At 45.1% G+C, this 13,940-nt stretch overlaps 1 long non-coding RNA gene across 1 annotated transcript; it reads left to right on the plus strand.

The window, feature by feature from the left end:
• Window positions 1-7,242: 7,242 nt before the first annotated feature.
• On the plus strand, window positions 7,243-12,030 carry LOC141410209 (uncharacterized). The gene is made up of 2 exons (XR_012434394.1): window positions 7,243-7,558; window positions 9,997-12,030. It is a non-coding gene; the product is annotated as an uncharacterized lncRNA (long non-coding RNA).
• Window positions 12,031-13,940: the final 1,910 nt, after the last annotated feature.

The following is a 13,940-nucleotide window of genomic DNA, read 5'->3' on the forward strand; positions in this document are numbered from 1 at the left end:
TTCCACAGACATCAATGTGTGAGTCAAACAATTTTAAACTATCCTCTGTTTAACATGTTCTTACTACAAATATTTGTATCAAAAATTCCAATCAGATATGCTTTGCTTCACTACCTTTATTTCTACAATGATTGATCTTAATCACTTTGATGCCAGTCTTCAACCTTGGGGGTCAGCACATGACTTCTGGGTTTTATGAATGGCCAATGTGTCTGCCTCCGCGTGTCAGGCACAAAGCTAGATAAATCATGATCTCCATGAGGTTCAGTTGGCTCTTCTGTTGAATGAGGGGACAGACCAGACTCGTTTAGCCTTCTTAGTTTCATAATTCTACAATTTTAATTCTATTCAAGTTTTAAAGCTTCTAGAGCTTATAGTATAAATCAGGATCTAAAGCTAACAAGAAAGTATAAAATAAAGATCTCTCATTACCACTTCCCCATCTTCAGTGACCCGTTACAAAGAAAAGACACATCTTTTTATTTTCAGAGATCTCACCAAAGTGCACTGTAAACTAAAGAGCCCATGAACATCAAGGCACATTGTGATTCTGTCTCCAAGGGCTCCATCGTCCTGTCTGAAAAATGGATTAGTTAGATCATGGTGCTGGTCTGTGACTGCATTTGCTGATTTCTGTAAAAATGGGAGAGGAGTGTAAAAACAATGTCATTACATTTTTATAAGATTAAATTTCTTCTACTCTAAATTTGCAGATGATTCCCACTGTTTCTGATATCCACCTGTGTGGTTTTTTTTTTTTTTTTTTTTTGACAGGGTCTTGCTTAATTGCCCAGGCTGGAGTACAATCTTGGCTCACTGCAGCCTCAACCACCTGGGCTCAAGTGATATTCCTGCCTCAGCCTCCCAAGTAACTGGGATGACACACATGCCACCATGCCTGGCTAATTTTCTTTCTTTTCCTTCCTTCCTCCCTTCCTTCCTTCCTTTCTTCCTTCCTTCCTTCCTTCCTTCTTTCCTTCCTTCCTTCTTTCCTTTCTTCCTTCCATCCTCCTTCTTCCTTCCTTCCTTCCTTCTTTCTTCCTTCCTTCCTTTCTTCCTTCATTTTTTCCTTCCTTTCATTCTTTTGTTCTTTCTGGATGGGTGTCTCACTTTACTATCCAGGCTGGTCTTGAACTCTGAGCCTCAAGCAAACCCCTGCCCGAGCCACCCAAAGTGCTGGGATTACAGGCATAAGTCACAATGCCCAGCCATACAACTTTTTGCCATTGCTGCTTTGGCTTGATTTTTTGTTTGTTTTGTTTTTGAGTATCTAGTTGGCAACCCTGTGTCAATCATTCTATTTCTAAAATTTATTTTCCTGGTCCATGAAGTCCAACTGATATAATTTGGCTGTGTCTCCACCTAAATCTCATCTTGAATTGTAGCTCCCATAATCCCTATGTGTCATGGGAGGGACCTGGGAAAGATAATTGAATCGTGTGGAAAGGTTTTTCCTGTGCTGTCCATGTGATAGTGATAAGTCTCATGTGATCTGATGGTTTTATAAAGGGCAGTTCCCCTGCACACACGCTCTTGCCTGCCACCACATAAGATGCGCCTTTGCTCTTCCTTTGTCTTCCACCATGATTGTGTGGCCTCCCCAGCTATGTGGAAATATGAGTCCATTAAACCTCTTTTTCTTTATAAATTACGCAGTTTCGGGTATGTCTTTATTAGCAGTGTGAGAACAGGATAATATAGTAAATTGGTACCAGGAGTGGGACAATGCTGTAAAGATACCCAAAAATTTGGGAGTGACTTTGAAACTGGGTAAAAGGCAGAGTTTGGAACAATTTGGAGGGCTCAGAAGAAAACACGAAGATGTGGGAAAGTTTGGAACTTCCTAGAGACTTGTTGAATGCCTTCGACCAAAATGCTGATAGTGACATGGAAAATCAAGCCCAGGTTGAGGTGGTTTCAGATGGAGTTGAAGAACTTGTTGGAAACTGAAGGAAAGGTCACTCTTACTATACAAAGCTGGTGGCATTTTGCTCCTGCCTGAGAAATCTGTGGAACTTTGAACTTGAGAGAGATGATTTAGGGTATCTGTCAGAAGAAATTTCTAAGCAGCAAAACATTCAAGAGGAAGCAGAGAATAAAGGTTTGAAAAATATGCAGTCTGATGGTGCAGTAGAAAAGAAAAACCCATTTTCTGGGTAGAAATTTAAGTGCCTGGCCAACATGGCAAAACCCCGTCTCTACTAAAAAATTAGCCAGGTGTGGTGGTGGATGCCTGTAATCTCATGCTTGAACATGGGAGGCAGAGGTTGCAGTCAGCCATTGCACTCCAGCAACAAGAGCAAAACTCCATCTCAAAAAAAAAAAAAAAAAAAATCAAGCCAACTGCAGAAATGTGCATAAGTAATGAGGAGCCAAATGTTAATCACCAAGACAATAGAGAAAATGTCTCCAGGGCATGTCAGAGACCTTCATGGCAGCCACTCCCATTACAGGTATAAAGGCCCAAGAAGGAAAAAAACCCCTGCTGTGTGCAGCCTTGGGACTTGGTGCCAGGTGTCCCAGCCACTCCAGTCATGCCTAAAAGGGGCCAAGGTACAGCTCAGGCTGTGGCTTCAGAGGGCGCAAGCCTCAATCTTTGGCAGCTTCCATGTGGTGTTGATCCTGTGGGTGTGCAGAAGACAAGAATTGAGGTTCGGGAACCTCTGCCTAGAGGAGGTATGGAAATACCTGAATGTCCAGGCAGAGGTGTGTTGAAAGGGTGGAACCCTCATGGAGAACCTCTGCTAGGGAAGTGCAGAAAGGAAATGTGAGGTTGGAGCCTCCACACAGAGTCCCCACTGGGGTACTACCTAGTGGAGTTATGAGAAGAGGGCCACTGTCCTCTAGAACCCAGAATGGTAGCTCCACCAATAGCTTGCACAGTGCACCTGGGAAAGCCGCAGACACTTAATGCCAGCTGTGAAAGCAGCAGGGAGGGAGGTTGTACCCTGCAAAGCCACAGTGGCAGAGCTGCCCAAGGCCATGAGAGCCCACCTTTTACATCAATTTGACCTGGATGTGAGACATGAAACCACAGGAGATCATTCTGGAGCTTTAAGATTTGACTGCCCCACTGGATTTTGAATTTGGATCGGGCTGGTAGCCCCTTCCTTTTGGCTAATTTCTCTCATTTGGAATGGGCATATATACCCAAAGCCTGTACCCCCATTGTATCTAGGAAGTAACTAGCTTGCTTTTGATTTTACAGGCTCATAGGTGGAAGGGACTTGCCTCGTCGCTAATGAGACTTTGGACTGTGGACTTTTGAGTTAATGCCGAAATGAATTAAGACTTTGAGGGACTATTGGGAAGGCATGATTCATTTTGAAATGTGAAGACATGAGATTTGGGAGAGGCCAGGGGTGAAATGATATGGTTTGACTGTGTCCCCACCCATATCTTATCTTGAATTATAGCTCCCGTAATCCCTATGTGTCATGGGAGGGACCCAGTGGGAGGTAATTGAATCATGAGGGTGGAATTTCCATGCTGTTCTCATGACAGTAAATAAATCTCATGAGAGCTAGTGAGTTTATAAAGGGCTGTTTCCCTGCACACACTCTCTTGTCTGCCACCATGTAAGACATGCCTTTGCTCCTCCTTTGCCTTCCACCATGATTGTGAGGCCTCCCCAGCCTTGTGGAAATGTGAGTCCATTAAACCTCTTTTTCTTTATAAATTATGCAGTCTCAGGTATGTCTTTATTAGCAGTGTGAGAACAGACTAATACAGTAAATCGGTACTGGGAGTGGGGCACTGCTGTAAAGATACCCAAAAATGTGGAAGCAACCTTGGGACTGGGTGAAAGGCAGAGTTTAGGACAGTTTAGAGGGCTCAGAAGAAGACAGGAAGATGTGGGAAAGTTTGGAACTTCCAGAGACTCGAAAGGCTCAGAAGACAGGAAGATGTGGGACAGTTTGGAACTTCCTAGAGACTTGTTGAATGGCTTTGACCAAAATACTGATAGTGATATGGACAATGAAGTCCAGGCTGAGGTGCTCTCAGATGGAGATGATAAACTTGTTTGGAACTGGAATAAAGGTCACTTTTGCTTTGCAAAGAGACTGGCGGCACTTTACCCCTGCCCTAAAACTCCATGGAAGTTTGAACTTGAGAGAGATGATTCAGGGTACCTGTTAAAAGAAATTTCTAAGAGGCAAAGTATTCAAGAGGAAGCACAGCATAAAAGTTTGAAAAATTTGCAGTCTGACAATGCAGTAGAAAAGAAAAACCCATTTTCTGGCTAGAAATTCAAGCTGACTGCAGAAATTTGCATAAGTAATGAGGAACCAAACGTTAATCACCAAGACAATGCGGAAAATGTCTCCAGGGCATGTCAGAGACCTTCACAGCAGCCCCTCCCATCACAGGCCTGGAGCTAAGAGAGAGAATTGGTTTCTCAGGCCAGGTCCAGGAACCCGCTGCTATGTGCAGCCTTGGGACTTGGTGCACTGCCTCTCAGCCACTCCAGCCATGGCTAAAAGGGACCAAGGTACAGCTCAGTCCATGGCTTGAGAAGGTGCAAGCCCCAAACTTTGGCAGCTTCCACATGGTGTTGGTCCTGTGGGTGTGTGGAAGACAAGAATTGAGGTTTGGGAACCTCTATCTGGATTTTGGACGATGTGTGGAAATGCCTGGATGTCCAGGCAGAGGTGTGTTGCAGGGGTGGAACCCTCATGGAGAACCTCTGCTAGGGAAGTACAGAAAGGAGATGTGAGGTTGGAGCCTCCACACAGAGTCCCCAATAGGGTACTGCCTAGTGGAACTATGAGAAGAGGGCCACTATCCTCCAGACCCCAGAATGGTAGATCCACCAACAGCTTGCACTGTGTGCCTGGGAAAGCCACAGACACTCAATGCCAGCTATGAAAATAGCAGGGAGGGAGGTTGTACCCTGCAAAGCCACAAGGGCAGAGCTGTCCAAGGCTGTGGGAGCCCACCTTTTACATCAGTTTGACCTGCATGTGAGACAATGGAGTCAAAGGAGATCATTTTTGAACTTTAAGGTTTAATGACCCCCACTGGATTTCAGACTTGCATGGGGCCTATAGCCCCCTTCATTTTGGTCAATTTCTCCCATTTGAAATGGGCGTATTTACCCAATGCCTGTACCTCCATTGTATCTAGGAAGTATTGTATCTAACTTGCTTTTGATTTTACAGGCTCATAAGTGGAAGGGACTTAGCTCATCTCAGATGAGACTTGACTATGAACTTTTGAGCTAATGCTGAAATGAGTTAAGACTGTGGGGGACTGTTGGGAAGGCATGATTAGCTTTGAAATGTGAAGATATGAGATTTGGGAGGGCCCGGGGCAGAATGATATGGTTTGGCTGTGTCCCTACCCAAATTGCATCTTGAATTGTAGCTCCCATAATCCCCACATGTTGTGGGAGGGGCCTGGTGGGAGGTAATTAAATCATGGGGGTGGGTTTTTCCGATGCTGTTCCAGTGATAGTGAATAAGTCTCATATCTGATGGTTTTATAAAGGGCTCTTCCCCTGCACACACTCTCTTGTCTGCCACCATGTAAGATGTGCCTTTGCTCCTCCTTTGCCTTCCACCATGATTGTGAGGCCTCCCCAGCCAAGTAGAACTATGAGTCCATTAAACCTCTTTTTTTTCTTCATAAATTACCCAGTCTCAGGTATGTCATTATTAGCAGCATGAGTACAGACTAATACATCAACCAGCTGCCACTGATCATCAGATTTCTTATCTGAATCCACAGCTCTTATCTCTAGTAAGCCCATGCATTATCTAGTTCAGCAAATTAATTAACACAGTTTTTCCTATGACTAGTTTCTCAACCTTTGTCTTTGTGCCCAAACTCTAGCACAAACTCTATTCCAGCCACCGCTTCCTCAAGGCACCAGATAAGCAAATCCTCTCCCTCCCAGAACATCTTTCCCCTTCCAGGCCAGGTTCCTCCTCCATCCCTCTAAACTCAAGTGAAGATTTGCTGATTTCATAAACTTTTCCTGAATTATTCCACCCTCTTCCGGGCGCTGTAATCTAAGTGATCATATCCTGATACCATTAATTGGGAAAAATGGGGCCAACCCATGTCAGAAAGTGTGGACTATATTGGATATGTGTTTCTCTTTTTCTCACCAGTAATGCTTTCCTCTACCTAATACTCTGTAACTACCTCCAAAAAGTTAAATAAATTAGATCATTAACTAGGAGAGGCCTTTGAGGCTAAGTGACTTGCCCAAGTTTGCAAATCTTATTCGGGGAAGAGCAGGGACCAGTTCCCAGCACCTGGCTCTTCCTGCCAGGATTGGTGACATTGGCCACACTGCCCTCTTGTCATGGTTCCTGGAAGAAACTCCTCTGATTAATGCACCACCTTAAACCCTACTAGATGATTTCGGATGATTTCATCCAACCAGATGACACTTACCTCTCAGATAAAAGGCTCGCTTAGAGATTGGCTATCAGGCGCAATCGTTTTCTAGAAATAGCCTCTGCCCAGAATAGATGGAGGCCTTTCAACCTGGCTATTTTCTAAGGTAGACCCTTGGTGAGGCCTTTGAAGTTACTTTGCAGCTGCAAATGGCTGGGCCATGGACAGAATAGGACTTGATGTCTAATAATTCCAGAGCAGGCCTGTAAAGTTATCTCAAAGCACAGTGCCCCAAGTGAACATTTTCTTAGCATAAACATCCTATTCCTTAATATGTTATTACTTCCACGAAACATAGATTTCTTAAGTTCTTTCAATCTGAGATAAAGTGCAACTTTTGTTTAGATTACAAAATATTAACCAAAGAAAAGGGCCTTTAGAAATTAGCTTGAATGACAATTTTAGTATGTCTTTAAAAGGAAAGACTCAAGAATGCCCACGTGATCCTGTCTCAGCAGAATAAGTGGGTCTCAGCTGCCCGTGTCCATCACAGGCAGGGTGGTGGCTGATCAGAAGACTGTGTTCTCAACATGGGTGAGATGCTGGGGTTTGGCCACTGCCCAGGCAGCACAGGGAAGCTCCACAACCTGGGAGACCCCAGCAATGGGCTTTCTTATGATCCCTTACTCCTCACTTATTTGGAGCAGTACTGATTGTACCAAGTGTGTTTAAACTGTGCACCAGATCTGCCTTAAAACTCCCTGAGCCAAATCCTGAGGGAAATCCTCACAAGCTCACAAGAGGTAGGGATAGCTCAGGCTGCCAATATTTAATGGTGTTGTGCCCTGGTGGGAAGAGAAAACATACAAAAACCCTCCTTTTCTCTTTTTGTAGGTATGATATTACTCAATATCTCCCTGCTCTTTGGATGGGAAAGCTGGAAATTGAATTGCTGTACTGTGGGGGAAGGAGAATTTTGCTTGTGCAGCACATTCTCAACAAAGCCTCAGCATGGTGTAAATGATTCTCGGCAGATGAGGTTGCTGTGATGTCCACAGAGACCCGAAGGATGCTGTTTGTGTCTCTCAGCACTTAGCTGAGCCCCGATGGTGTGCACGGCAAGGGGCTTGGTGAGTGCAAAAGACACTGCCCTAAAAAGCCTAAAACTCTTACCAGCATAGCATCAAATGCCAGATGTGGATTTCCAGAGGTAAGTGCCGCAGGGACTCGATAAACACCTACAAAGTGCCAGCACTGGGCTGCTTGCGGGAGACAAGGGATAAGTGGCAGCATCCGGGGAAGGCATCCTAGACACGGTGAGAGCCAAAATGTGGATTTTCCTAGAGAGAAAGGTAAGGAGAGTGCAGGAGTAAAGCAACAGACTGGCCAGAACTTGCTGCACTGGGGGATGGGTGAGGAGATGGGGCCTGGCAGAGTGAGATTGTGGAGGGGAGTTGAGTCCCCCAATCCCATCTGGCACCTGGATGGGAGGGTGTGGACTTTGTGTTTCCCGCATGGGCCACACCTCCTCCCACCCACTTCCTCCGTCAGACACACCCTGCCCACTCCTTTGCTGGGCTGGCCCCTGCCTGCCCTTCCAGAAGTCACACTTCTGGGAAGCCCTGGCTGCCCCCGCTTTCCTCGTCTCGGAGGTTCACTGTTTGGATCTCCCCAAGCCCTTGGCAGGTGCTGTATAACCACCTTGGGTTTGCTGGTCATGGTCCCCGGCAGGCGATGAGCGCCCTCAGATGGCATCCCGGGGCCCAGCACCATGCCCAGCATGGAGTTAGCTGAGTGTGGAGCCAGAGGAGAAGGGCAGAGCCCGGGACTTCTGAAGGCTGGGGCGGGGGCGGGGTGCACTCTGCTCCCTGACAGGGAACTACAAGATTTAGAGGGAAGCTTTGCTGGCGGAAGTGGCTCCTGGAGAACAGTCATCTTTGGGTTTATGTACCTGGGTTCCCTGAGCGCCGCCAAAATCTGGTGAAGCTCCCTGGTTATTATGGAAATCAGATGCTTCTCGGGGCCTCAGTTTCCCCATGGAAAGAAACAAACAGTTTCTTAGAGATGGTCACAGAATTGCCAGTTATTATTAAAATCTTTACTTTTGATCCTGCCATCCCACTCCTGGAAATCTGTCCCATAGAAATAAAAGTATATTCCGGGACATAACGGCACACAAAGGATGGTTATTGCAGCAAAACATTGGAAACAACGGAATGCCCATCCACAGGAAGACCAAGCCGTCTTCTCGTCTTCTCGCTGTGTCGTCACGTGGTCTTCTCTCCGCACATGCGCATCCCTGGTCTCAGTGTGCGGCCAAATTTCCTTAAGAGGACACCAGTCAGACTGGATCTGGGCCCACCCTAAGACCTCATTTTAACTTCACCCTTTAAAGGCTGTGTCACCAAACACAGCCACATTCTGAGGTACTCGGAGTTAGGACTTCAACATAGGAATTTGCAAGGGACGCAATTAATCCAGACTGTAACTGTGCGTGTGTATGTGTATGTGTGCATAGATGGGTATGTGTGTGCATGTGCGTGTGCATGCTCACATATGTGTGTATATATGTAAGTATATGGGTGTGTATATATGTGCATGTGTTGTGCATGTTTGCATATGTATATATGTGTCTGTGTGCATGTGTGTGTGTGGGTATGTATGTGTGTATATGTGTATGTGTGTGTGTTTGTGTATGTGCATGGGCATGTGTGTATGTGTGTATAATATGTGTATGTATGTGTGCATATCTGTGTGTCGTGTATATATGTGATTAGATATGTATATGTGTGTATCTATGTGTGTTTACATGTGTGTATGTGCTCATGTATATATGTGTTTCTGTGTGTGTGTGTGTGTGTATTTGTGTGTGTGCATGTGGATATGTGTATATGGGTGTATGAGCATGTGTGTATGTGTGGTTGTGTGTGCTTGTGGATGTATAGATGTGTGCATGGGTGTTGCACATGTGTGTGTATGCATGTGTGTATGTGTGTGTGCCTGAGTGTGCATATGTGTATGCGTGTATATGTGTGGGCATATGTGCATGTGTGTTTGTGTGTATATATATGTGCATGTGTGTATGCATATGTGTATGTGTGTGCCCATGTGTGCACATGTGTGTATATATGTGTGTTCATATGCATGAGAGAGAGAGAGAGAGTGTGTGTGTGTGTGTGTGTGTATGTGTGTGTGTACTTTGACTCTGATCGGATCATGCTGTCCATTCCCAGGCACAGGGTGCATCTGTTCTGACTTGGTCTGTACTTCTTTTTGAGGGAGACACGATGACTTGCACTTTAAAAAAATATTTTTATAGGGTTGTGTGTTTCCTGAGGTTTTCTAATTTCAGTCAAAAGCAATAATGACTGTTGCTTCATTTTAAGTTAGCCCAGTCCTGATAAATGATGCCGGTTGGGGTGGTGCTCTCTGATGACAGGATGTTTATGAAATAACACATAGCGTCTTCTTCCCCTTTGGGGTTAAGCAAAGTACAAATCTGACCACTCAGTGAGCTCTACTTTTCATATCCCTCCCTTGCCCCTATTATTTATTTGTCTTCGCTCACTCTGTGACCTCTTCAAGTCCATTTCATCCTCTGCCCACACATATTTTTCTTTTTTCTACACCCTTTGCTTTTACCTACAGCTGGGATTGTCTTCTCCCATAACGAAGTCTCACACAGCCAGGGTGAGTGAACAATTCAACACAACCTAAATGAAGAAGACATTTGCCATCTCCGCGCGTGATTTATATACGAATAATATGTGTTGTCTTTGGAATGCCTATTGTGGGTTTGGTGTTGCAGCATCTGAATTCCCCATCTGGCCATGCCCACAGAAATATCGGAAGTGTTTTGCTGGCTCTAGAACAGCCCCGAATAAACCTTCAAATCCTCTCCTCTTTCTTTTTCTCAACTCACTCAAGATGACAGAAGGAAGCCACTGAGCAAAGCTCTCTGAAGCAGACCACGTTATAGCAGGTTTTGGCTGTGGTATCCCTCAAACCAACTGCCAGAAGCATGAACACACACACTGGCAAGGACATAAAGCAGCAGGACTAATTGGCTCTGAAAGCTTAGCCACCGTGGCGGGGCACAAAGAACGCAGAGCTGGGTCTGGTCCCACGCCACTGTTCATTCACTGGGCAACCTCATCGAGCCACCCACAACTCAACTGTCCAGCTTCTCACCTGTGTCCTGGGACAGCTGTGTTTTCACTGGATGACCAGGTGGGTCCTAGCTCATGCATGAAGTGCCACGTCAATGGCAGAGCCCTGTATGCATGGGAGGTGAGAGATGGCTTTTCCATTGCAGTGATGAGAGGGCTGGCTCGAAGCCAGAAGAGCTAGGTCACCATCACTACTTTCCCCCAAATGTCACACTCATCTCTGGGAAAATGGGGACATGAGAGGAAACCTCCCAGCCGCCCTTCCACGCTTGGACCATCCAGAGGACGTTCAGACAGCCACTCTGCCAGCATCCTCTATATGCTGTTCTTCCTCGTCCCACTTCAAGGCTAGGCAGCCCATCCTCTCTAAGGACTGTGCTCTGGAGAGTGGAATCCTGGGAACACAGCTCTATGAGGCTTGGATCCTGGCTTTTGGAGACCAGAGAGTTTCCTCGGGCCTCACTCAGCCCCCAGCTGTCCCTGGGAGTCCTCCACCTCCTGAAGCAGATGCCAAGGGGCCTTATGCTGGGCATGGGCAGCAGGTGCCTCGAGCCTCCCAGCCTTCACCCTGCATCTTTCAGGGTGGCAAGGGCTCAGCAGCCACAAGGTGGAGTCAACGACTCAGTCTCCCTCAGGGGAACAGGATCACTTCCCAGCTCCACTCCAGAGCAGAGTCCAATCTCCCTGTTGAGTGTGCTTGCCTCCCTCAGCCTGCTCCAGGTAACATGGTGGCAGGGAACCTCCTGACTGCCTGGACCAGAGATGCAATGTCATCTTATCCTGTATTACCTGTAACGCTATCTTAATCCAGCAATCCTGCCTCTGTGCACACATCCAAAGGAAATGAAATCAGTGTCTCATAGATACATCTGCACCCTCATGATCATTGCTGCAATGTACAGCTATTACTCACAATAATCAAGACATGGAATCAACCTAACACATCCATCAACAGATAAATATGTGAAGAAAATGTGATGTACACACATACACATACAATGGAACACTATTCAGCTTTTAAGAAGGAGATCCTGCCATTTGTGACAACATGGACGACCCTGAAGGACATTATGCCCAGTGAAATAAGCCACGTACAGAAAGAAAAGTACTGCATGATCTCACCTATGTGTAGAATCCAAAAAAGTTTAACTCATAGGAGTAGAGAGTGGAATGGTTATCAGGGGCTGAGGGAGGGGATTTGGAGACATGTTGGTCTCAGAGTACAAAATTTCAGTTAAACAACATGAATAAGTTTTGGAGATCTTATTACAGCATGGAGACTAGAGTTAAAGATACTGTGCTGTGTACTTAACATTTGCTAAGAGCAGATCTTGTGTTATCACCAAAAAAAAAGGTAAGGTGTAAGAAAAAAATGTAAGGTGACTGATACGTTAATTAGCTTGATTTTAGTAAGCATGTCACAATGTATATGTGTCTCATCGTGTTGTGCACTTTAAATATATACAACTTTTATTTGTCATTTCTATCTTAATAAAGGTGTAAAAAATAAAAATATGAAGAAAGGGACAGTCTTCACCAGTTCATAATGGATAGAATGTACACCTTATATTCATTTTTATGCTAGAGGTTTATTCAGTTATTCACTTATGCCTTTACTGAAAACTACCCTCTTCTAGGCACAGTGCTGGGGACTGAGCACACACTGATGAATAAGTCACAGCCCTTGTCCTTGGAGACCTTCACTTCACGGTCTAGCAACAGGTGAACAAGAAAAAGCAATATGGGCATTCAGCAAATCCCTGACTGGTATGCAAATGTGAGGCCAGTGCCCCCACTTGGATATCCCCCCCCTAGTAATGTAGAATAGTGACCTTTTCACCACACTCTGGCTAAAGCTTCTAGAAACACACACACACATTTAGAAGTACAGACTGTGACTGTGGTATAATCCAGTGTAACGGCCCACATGAGGAACCAATGTTTGACCTTGATCCCTTGAGGCCAGGTCTCTGATAATCCATGAAACAAGTCTTCAAAGTCTTAAAATTTGTAAGTAGGAAGGACTGAACGCTGGTTGTGACTGAAAAACACACTCTGAGTTCTCTGTTTTCATTGGGAAACACTTTATTCCTGCTAAATAATAAGAGCCAGTGATGGCACAGATTACCCTGTGCCTGTATAGCTTTAAGGAGAACTTGTGTTCCTAAATTCTTAGGGATAAATCCACCACCAGAACACTGACTCCATCTTCAAGTTTTCAGGGCTTGCTTGTCCACACAAAGGGAGTATAAAGTCTCCTGTTAGGAGTTGATATCTGGGGCTTCCTCCTGGCACTGCCTGCTTTAAGCCAGGTCAAAAACCACGTCTTCCAACAAGACTTCCTGATTAATGCTACCTTACACAACTCATTTCAGGGCCTGTTGGCACCCATGCGGTGACCAAGGCCAACCAACTGTGAAAATAATCACTGTCTTCCCTAAACCCTTAAACCAATTGTTTATCTAACTAATATGTGCTCTCTTTTGCGATCACGCACAGTTTTGTTTGTTTGTTTTTTAGCCTGGTAGAAGTTACCTATATACGCTCTGTAGCCTGGTAAAATAATTTGAACAAAACTATTTCTAATAAAGCTCACCACCCAAAACTTTATTTGTAGAAGACTTTTTGTTTACAAAAATCTTACACCTACATTTTCTCAATAAATATCTCACTAACACTGATCTGTAGATAGAGCAACTTCCATCTTACAGATGAGCAGAAAGATTACAGAGATTCCAACCCCGATGTTCTGGTGTATTCCCTTATTTTTACTTCTTCATAACTTTCACACATGATATATACAAGAATCACTGTATTTGCAATAATATGGATGCTGTCTTCAAAGGATTCTACGTGTTCTATTAATATACCTATCTAGCACTTAGCACTTACAGGTGAGACTAGCAGAGATTCTGTAAGTGAACATAGAAGCCTGTCCCTATATCCTCACCCACACTTAGCCTATGGAGCTCCATGATGTCTGAGACCAGGTCTTCCCCATCCTTTGTAACTCTCAGAATCTTAGGCACATAACGAGTTCACTCTGTATTTGTTGGAGATGTTAATGAATTTTTTTTATAAAGGCAGAGATTTGGCCGGGCGCGGTGGCTCATGCCTATAATCCCAGCACTTTGAGAGGCCAAGGTGGGCAGATCACAAGGTAAGAAGTTCAAGACCAGCCTGGCCAACATGGTGAAACCCCGTCTCTACTAAAAATACAAAAAATTAGCTTGGCATGGTGGCGTGCGCCTGTAATCCCAGCTACTCAGGAGGCTGCGGCAGGAAAATCGCTTGAACCCGGGAGGAGGAGGTTGCAGCAAGCTGAGATCGCGCCACTGCACTCCATCCTGGGCAACAAGAGTGAAACTCCGTCTCAAAACAAACAAACAAAAAAATCAAAAGAAAAAGATGGAGATTCAGTCC

Source organism: Macaca fascicularis, chromosome 4 (assembly GCF_037993035.2).
Source record: "Macaca fascicularis isolate 582-1 chromosome 4, T2T-MFA8v1.1".
NCBI classification, from domain to species: Eukaryota; Metazoa; Chordata; class Mammalia; order Primates; family Cercopithecidae; genus Macaca; species Macaca fascicularis.